The 9,190-nt window shown below is 49.5% G+C and overlaps 1 pseudogene; it reads left to right on the top strand.

Annotated features, from left to right (window-relative positions):
• Window positions 1–7,923: 7,923 nt before the first annotated feature.
• On the top strand, window positions 7,924–8,709 carry LOC102418320 (annotated as a pseudogene).
• Window positions 8,710–9,190: the final 481 nt, after the last annotated feature.

The following is a 9,190-nucleotide window of genomic DNA, read 5'->3' as shown; positions in this document are numbered from 1 at the left end:
ACGTTACATATTCAAATGGTTGTCGTACAAGTTCATTTTGGACCAAAAAGAAAGAATATTCTGTAACTGAACCCAAAGCGGACATCATTGCCCTTGGTCTTGACCACAGTCACATCCCAGCCCCTTCTTCAGTGTGTAGTAGGCACACAGTGGGGCTCAGCAAAGGTTTTATCCCCACATGGAAGGGAATTTTCTCAGCACTATGATGAGATTAGGTCACGAACTTAGGACCAGATACCAAGCCCACTAACTGCATCAGTCATGTTATTAACATTAAATAAGGAAATTTATTCATAAACAAAGACATAGTGGCTCATGTTAAAGACAATTATTGACATGTTGTGAAATGTCTGAACTTGGTCCCCTGAGAATAAGCCATCTTGATGTATCTCTTTAGCTTAGCTGAGAAAACTTCAACAATAATAAACACAAAATGTCTGCACTTTTCACACACCAAGAGCAAAAATGTAGGAGCCCCACTCTGGCTGCCTCAGCAGCAGACCCATGTGTGAAGCATAAACAAACTAAAGCTTTCGAAAGCATGTGAAGGATGAGGGCCTTCCACAGATCTCAGGGGCTGCCTCCCATTCATGTAAACCCACAACAGTGTGGGAATTAAAGGGCAGTGGACAAAGTCTGGGTCCATTTTTTTTTTATCCAGAGACTCAAAATTTGAGAATGGTCAGGTGGAAAAGGGCTCAGAACACCATGGGCGCTATGATGCTCTCCAAAGCAGGGCATGAACATGGCTGAGCACCTAGGAGGGGCTTAGAAAGCCAGGATTCTGGCTCTCTCTCACACCTTCTGCATGAATGCCCTAGCATGCTGCAATCTGGTTGGTAGGGTTAACCTAGCTTCCCTAGACTTCTTGGAAGAAAAGGAGACTAGCTAAATTAAAAATAAATGCGAACTTCTGAAATGCAACTTAGGAAAATAACACAGTGTTCAAAAATAACTCACAATTTAAAGCAAGGACCCCAGAGGACGGATCGGGATTTCTGGGGGACCTGCTCTCAGGGCTGCTGCCTGAGTGTGTTTAGTTGATAGTGACCTAGAATATATTTCATGAGGAGAATTTTTTGAGAGACATACAGAAAAATAAAACCAGCATATAGGACCAACGCCAGAGATTGGAGCTGCCGGAAACCAGGACTCACCTAGTGGGTATTTACTACCTTCAGACCTCCAAGAAGCACCAATACCCATGGAGAAGACAGACATGAGGACACCGCAGACACGTTGGCAGAGAGGTTCAAGATGTGTGACCATTTCAAAATCTGTGGAATAGTTGTGTCCCTGCTAACAAAAAACAACTTTTATTCTAATAGTCAATAAGCAAAAATATGAAATAATTGTTCTGGGATAGTCTTTCTGCTCATCAAAGTGCTCCGCAGAGCTTGAGGACCAAACCCAACAGAATTACGCCACACAATCTGAACGTATTTCTCTCACACCATTGGATGAAGGATACGCTTTATTCAGATCATTCACAAAGCACTTGGGGTTGACCTCATGGGCCAGCAGAGGCCCCGCTGCCTGCCAACCTCCCAGGAACATTTTCTCTGCTCTGACCTGAGTGGCCAGCACCTCCACAGAGCAAAAAGGTCCAGAATGACTCCCTGAGTCCAGTCACAAAGCAGGGATAACACTCCCACATCCCCCACCCTGGGCCAAGCCTGGATGCCAGCCACTTCTGGTCACTGCCACCTAGAATCCTGACTTCCCCACCTACCCAGTCCAGGCTCCACCAAATTCTAGTAAAAGAACATTCTTTACTGGAGGTTGTTCACCATGACACCTCTGCAGTGTGTTCACCAGACAGTATCCAGTGGTCCATTGGTGTCGAAGAATTCTGAAAAATCACAACTTTTGCTCGTAAGCGCTCACAAACCCAGAGCATGTTAGAGAGTCTCCGTATCTAACTCATGCCTCTGTCCCAACACCACTTGTCCCTTCCTGTCCTCCTTGGTCACTCAGTCCCCAACTTCTTCACTGCAAACTGCCATTGATTTTCATGTGCAAACACCTGTCAAACTACCACCCTGGGTGCAGCCAGGCCAGAGTTAGGGAGTGCAGAGGGTGGTGAGCCACCAGTAATAGTCACCATGGCATACTGAGCCGCCAGGTGGCAGCGAATCAGGTGGAGGCTGGGAAACTAAATGTGCAGGCTTTGATCTTCTTTTCTGGCTTTGATAAATTTTCAGGCTTTGATAAATTTTTTAAAAGTTATCTTTATTGTTGCAAGTATTATAAATGTCCCCATTGACCCCCATTGCTCCCTTCACCCTAACCCCACACGCCCCCAGGCTTTGATCCTTTTTTCAAATCTTTCTAAATGCTCCATATCACACTTCTCCACAATGAACAGACGCATCTCTGCCTGACCTCTCACAGCCAAGGGACCCAGGACTGCAGAAAAGCAAGTGTCCCCCCCCACCCCAGGATGGGGGGGAAGCCTCTTGTATCTGAATGGAAGCACTATCCTCCACGTTCCCCCAGACAGAGCGGCTCTTGCAGCAGAGGGAGCAGGTTTCCCTACGTGCCAGGAAAGGCGTGGGCCGAGCCACCCGCCCTTCACAGCAATGCCTTCTGGCACCAGAACAGGGTGCATGCCAAGCGAAAAGCTCACCTCAGGAGCTGCAGCGGCAGGCCCACATCAGCAGCTCCCTTCAGGGCACCTTGCTCTGCGTCTGCACGATTTCCTGTCCCTCAGAAGGACTGCGCAGGACAGGAAAGCCCAGAGGGTGGGGTTTTGTGGTCCAACATGGCATCCGTGGAAAAACTTTTCCAAATTGCTTTTGTGTTACATGAAAATGAATAATAGGAGGGGAAGAGTGAGAAAACACTGGGAACAGCTGGAGGATGGGCTTGCCGGCCCTCCATCTTGAAAATCAGATGGATGGTCAGGTGGAGGAACTAATAAGGAAGCAATTCTGGAACAGTGTTTTAGATCCATCGCCAAGGAACAAACTGCCATACTTCTCACCAGAAGGAAGCACACGGACAGCATACTCAGACTCGGCACTGCCATTCGGGGCGCCTTGCGGCCTCCCCCAGAGAGGCTGCTCCGTGGAGACCATCTTAGGGAACACACATCCCAAACATACCGGGGTCTCTCTTCCCAGTGAGGAAAACCATTCCGTTTTGCTGCCAATTGTAAGTAGTTGTTCACTCACTTCTGCTGCCAGGGAAGGCCTGATCCAGTCCCTTCTATGATACTCAAGGACAGTGTGTGACTTGGGAAAATCCGGGGATCCTGCTGGGCCCCACGTGTAACACCCACCCAGCGTCACCGTGGCTCTAACAGCCGAAGCACCTGCAGTGTAGTTTCGCCAGGAAATCAACACCGAGTCAGATTCGCTGATCAGTTTGGCCATTCCGTCGGCTCCTGGAAATGCAGGGTTCCAGCGCAAATCTAGTTCCGCTACAGCCCTGCCACTGTTTCTCATCCTCAGAATGAAAATTCCCACGTACAGGGGAAAGGCTGGATATAGGCAAACCTCCTGAATAAAATGAGAATCCTCTCCCAGCTCGGTTTCTGCAGACTTCCCCTACCAAACAGGAGCCTCAACCTCTGAACTTTTCTGTGGCTTCATCTCTGTTTAAAGCACTCACAACCATCAAATACGCAAACTGTTTTAACATAAAACAATAGAAAGTGAGAAGGCTTTTTCATTACTTTTCCATCTTTGACTCAGACATGCAAAGGCTATTCTGGGCTGACTTTTACAGGAAGTATCCGAAACCCTAGGAGAAATGAAGTTCCTGTAAGATTTCCAGCCCAACTTACTGTTTGCGACTATTTGAGACATTTCAGACGGGTTGCTACGGAAGACCCAAACATGTGGATGCTAACCTGACCTGAACCAACAGCTTTGGAATTTTACACCTCACTCCTGGAAATATCTCTGCGTGCTGCAGCTTGCAGCTCCCCAAGGCGCTGTCTGCTGGGAGTAAGTCACCTTTACATACACCTGTTCTGCCCAGCACGGCTGGGAAGCCAATAGCAGCCCTGTGGTGCTTCTTCCAACTCTGTAATTCTCAGATTCATTCTCTATGGTCTGTGCAACCACCGAGTTTTAAAAACAAGCCCACTGGAAGGCTCCATCGTTGGATGATCATAAGAAGGCTTTATAATAAATCCACTTGAAGCAACTCAGAACAGGTATCAGCTAGAGGGACAATTATACCATACGTTATGCCAAGAAATTGTGCCAGTTTTTACCTGTTAAAGTAATTGGGAAATAGACCTGTACTTGCTGAAAATTTTACTTGTACATGCATGCACGATGAGGGAGGGTGAGCAGGTGTTTGTAAACCACAGTTATATTCTTAACAATGATCCCTGACTCATTAAAAAAGAATGCTTTGTGCTCAAACTCTTACAACAGTGGGGAAAATGCCCTGTGGAGCTTGAAAGCCTGATCAGATGATCAGTATTTCGATGCAGAAGGAAGTGTCTACTATTGAGCACGAATTTTTACAACTGACATGCTTTGGGGTGCTCTTTATTTAAAAGAAAACAGTTTGAAATTTTTGTTCTTAACTCTTCTCTGCTGACAAACAGTAGGAAAGGAAGTAGGCCATGGCCCATGGACACCATCAGCCACTTCCTGGTCCTCAGGACTGTCATTTGCCTAGCAGCAGCATTTTCCCTGCGCTGGTTGGAAAAATACCACAGTAAGGGAACAAAGAGACAATCAAGTAATTTATTGAGCAATCCTGCTGAGAAATGAATCCTCGTTTTAAGCCAAATCTAACTGCACACAGACACTAACCAAGTGCCTCCATGATAATCAATAAGGAATATTTTCAGAATGCCATACTATGAGTGAGACTCTTCTCAAGAGTGTGCAAAGCACAGTGAATACATATGTACATAGGGAGTTGCATCTGTATTCTCCACACTAATTTATAATTAAAATGGAGTGTAAATAAGACAAGTTTTCATGACAAAGGAAATATAATTTGAGGTTTCTTTCTATCTCCTCTGGCTGCCCACTTCTTTTCTGGGTTAGAACCTGTCCAGTGTAGACCCTCTTGTCTTCTTTCTGTCTTCTATGAACAGCTGCTTCTAAGAGAAATCCGAAACCCAGGTGTTAGCAGACTCCAATCCTCAGCATCCTGTACAAGCACAAGCCCAGGTGAATCCTGCACTTTTGTTTCTAGCTGCTTCCTCCATGGCCTCCGCAAACAAAGCTATTGTATTCAGGAAGCAGTTGCCTGCCTATTCTTGGTCTGTGGTCTGTGGTCAACCCATTGTGGTCAATATTGTGGTTTCCTCCTAGCTGTTTATTCCATGTTTAATGTTGCCAACTTATTGCCATCTTATCTCTTTCCCCAAAAGACCTTTCTGTAGTGCACTCCTAACCATTAACTACTTACAAACAGAGGTCAGTGAACATTTTTCCTTCTAGCATGGGCATTCAGAGGCCCAAAGTCCACTTCTTCTTGTTTTCACAATGCAAAAATTAGTGAAAAATATTGGATCTAAGCCAACCTTGGAGGATTTCATTTGACAAGGCCCATAATGCTCAGAGTTATAGGAGCAAGTGGCGGGAAGATGTGAGACCCAGACTCTCAGACAGACCAAACCCAGGAGTCATCTATGAAAATGGTGGAGGTGAACCCTGTGCGCATGTAAGCCCAAGGTAGTGCAGGTGGGCTGCCCATTGGATTCACAGAATAGAAAATATCCAACATAGTCCACCAATTTCCACCTGCACTACATTGCAATTATCTATGCTATTGGTTGTGGGTCAAGCTGTATAACTGAGGCTCCCATCCATCCATCTACCTCTCTCAGCAGCTTTGACTGCGATGTAAAGTGCTTGCATATTTCAAAGGAGCCCCGGGGAGGGCCCTGCAGCTGAGAAATCCAAATCTGAGCACAGGGACCTCGGTTAACCAGCAGACAGCCACATTTTATCTTACAGCTTCAGAGTCAAATAAATTTGCTTATAAAACCTTAATTAGGTCTTAAAATTGTTACAGCACTGTTACAAGGGGGCATGGCGAGCACAGTAAAGTGTCCATTCCCTAATGGTGCATTTATCTTAATTTAACTCCATTTGGAAAAGCAATGCCCACCATACAACAGCCATCTCGCTCTGTGAGAAGTTCTAAAGGCAGAACAAAGAATATCATTTTCTCTGTTTAATATCCTCATCCTCCACATCTACATGTTACAGCCAACGTACAGAAACCCCCTTCTCCAAGTAAACTAAAATGCTTAGGGTCATGCAAAACCACTAGAATTACTGGCTGGCTTTCGGGTGAGCACTGTCAGTAAATTCCTGCCCTGAGTGGAAAATGCTTCCAAAGTCAGCTTTTCGAACTCATCAAAGACAACCTGCAGACCTTTCTCATGATTGCCATTGTTTTTCCCCCCAGAAGCATCCTGAATCCTGAGCCTTCCACATTTGTGTCTCTAATAAGCCATTTGCAAATGATCTTCATATTTCAGTTCGTCTCAAATGGTTTTAAAGTTCTCAGGCTTTGACTCACACACAAACACACACACGTACACACACTCACACATACACCCACACACCACACACACACAAACTCACACACACACACCACACACACACACACACACTCACAAACACAAAATGTTGTTTTATTTCTCCGCACATTTCCTTTTGGCCTTTCCAGAGACGGAATCCAAAAGCACATTGGTGTGTGTTTCTGGGAAGCTTCGTGACACTAGGAGAGTCGGCAAGTTCTACTTCATGCCAACATATCCTCTTTCTGACACTCTTCTTGACCAACTGGCTACCCTTACCACTCAACACTGACCCATGTGTTCCCAATGGCGATGATGAGAGACTTCCAAACTCATGTTCACAAACTAAGCAGGAACAGGGAACCCTCACCCTCTGTGTTCTAGAGCAATGATGAGTCAGATGGCAGTTCGCAGTCCACCAGGGAGAAGAGCCAGAGCAGTGTGTTCTGTAGCTCTGCGTGTCTCTCTCTATGCGTTTAGCAGCCATTTCACAAGGGCTGATAACGCGACCGACCGACCAACCGTGGAGTACCCAGTCCAAGGACAGCTGACTTGAATGACAGTGATGAGAGAAACAGAATCTCGAGGTCCAGTCCTCACTTGGGGATTCCTCTTCAGAAGGGGCAACTGCCGCCTTCTACTTTCCCAACTCCTCTCTTCCTCAAACGCACCCTCCAGATACCATATCCATTTGGCAGATGGAGAGGGGGTGGGTACGAGGGTCAGTGACAGGCCCTGTGGCCCCTCCTCCTCAAGGGTGTCCCAGGTTTCAAGGGACCTGGCGTATATGGCATACTGTTCTCAATATGTTTGCTCCCCTTCTTAGCACTATGTGTTTTAACCAAGGTCACCTCTCTGAGAAAGGTTGTTTCCCCAGGTGGGGATTTTTCCCTGGAGTTAGGGATTCACAGGCCCAAGGAAGGGAATAATCAGTAAAACCCCTTAACTAAGTGCCAGGCGGGTAGTTAATCATTTTAACTAGGAACAATCACCCTTAAGCTACATAAGCTTTACTTAGGATAATCTTCTTCAGTTACTCCCTTGTAGCTTAACAGAACAATAGAGTAGTGACCTTGGAATGGAGATAACAGACGCCCTAACCTTTGGAATAGAATGGATAGGATTAAAATCAACTGGTATAAATACAGATGTAGCAGGAGAATCAAGACAGAACCTGGAGTTGCAGAGCCACCTTTCTACAGTCGCAGAGCCAACTCTGTGCAGGGAAGGTCCAAAACGACTTCGACCTCAACCAGGCACCTCACAGTTCAGCCAGCCCCGCCCGGACCACAGCGCCCACTCGCCCCGCTGTTCCTGAAGCCAAGCGACCACCGCCTGCCTGGGACCCCGCGCCCAAAGTGAGGGACCAACGTGCTGATACTCGGGTTCAAGCCAAGGCATATTCTGTGCCCGCCATGACCGACCAAGTGGACATGTCTCTGGACGACATCATTCAGCTGAACCGGAGCCAGCGGGGCGGCCGGGGCCGCGGCAGGGGCTGGGGCCCAGGCCGGGCCGGCTCCCAGAGAGGCCGTGGTGGTGGCAGAGCGCAGGCCGCAGCCCGAATGAGCCGGGGCGGCGGGCCCATCCGGAACCGAAACCGGGCGGCCCTCATCCAAGGCGGCGCTGCAGGCGGCCGAGGCAGGAACTGGCCTGCGCCCTACAGCCGGCCCAGACAGCTTCCCGACCGGTGGCAACACGACCGTTTCCATGGCGGCTTCCGCGCGGGCCCCGGCGTGGAGACGGGAGGCAAACTAGTGGTGTCCAACCTGGACTTCCGAGTGTCCGACGCGGACATCCAGGAGCTGTTTGCGGACTGCGGGCCTCTGAAGAAGGCCGGCGTGCACTACGACCGCTCTGGCCGCAGCCTGGGAACGGCCCACGTGCACTTTGAGCGGAAGGCAGACGCCCTGACAGCCATGCAGAAGTACCACGGCGTCCCCTTGGACGGCCGCCCCATGAACATCCAGCTCGTCACCTCACAGGGAGACATGCAGAGCAGGCCGGGACCCAGTGTCAACAGAGGCTGGATGACTAGGAACCGAGGATCTGGAGGCTTCGGTGGCGGCGCCCGCGGAGGCGCCCGGGGAGGCAACCGGGGCAGAGGCAGGGGCACCGGCGGGAGTTCCAGGCAGCAGATCTCTGCGGAGGAGCTGGATGCCCAGCTGGATGCTTACAACGCGATGATGGACACCAGCTAAGGCACCAGCAAGTCCGTGCGTGCAGCTAGGCCTGGGCCACCTGGCTACAGAACCTGGCTGGAGAACCTGGCTGGAGAACCTGGCTACCCTGCTCATCACCTGAACCCTTTTTCCGTGTCATTCCTTCCTCGCTGACTCCGTCCACACCCTTGGGAACCCCTGGACCTGCTGGGGCTGGACCCCAACAGAGCAGAACGCGCTCATCACCAGGGCCGGGCTGGCCAAGGTCTTCGTCGGGGAGGTGGTGGAAGAGGCCCTGGACGGACGTGTGCGTGAGCTGGGGGGGTGGGGGGGGGCCGAACGCCGCCCCTGCAACCCCAGCATCGCAGGGAGGCCGTGCGCAGCTTGAGCGCCAAGGGCAAAGTGTCCAACGTCAAGCCCAGAGACGTCCGGTTCCCCTAGGACGCATGCCTGGGGCCCAGGGGGCGGCCTTCCTGGCGCCGGGACTGCGGGCGCTGCAGCGCCTCTGTCTCCCTTGCTC

The sequence above is a fragment of the Myotis lucifugus genome, unplaced genomic scaffold, assembly GCF_000147115.1.
Source record: "Myotis lucifugus unplaced genomic scaffold, Myoluc2.0 scaffold_27, whole genome shotgun sequence".
NCBI lineage: Eukaryota > Metazoa > Chordata > Mammalia > Chiroptera > Vespertilionidae > Myotis > Myotis lucifugus.
Note: the sequence above shows the minus strand (reverse complement) of the source record. Positions and strands in the feature narration are given on the sequence as shown.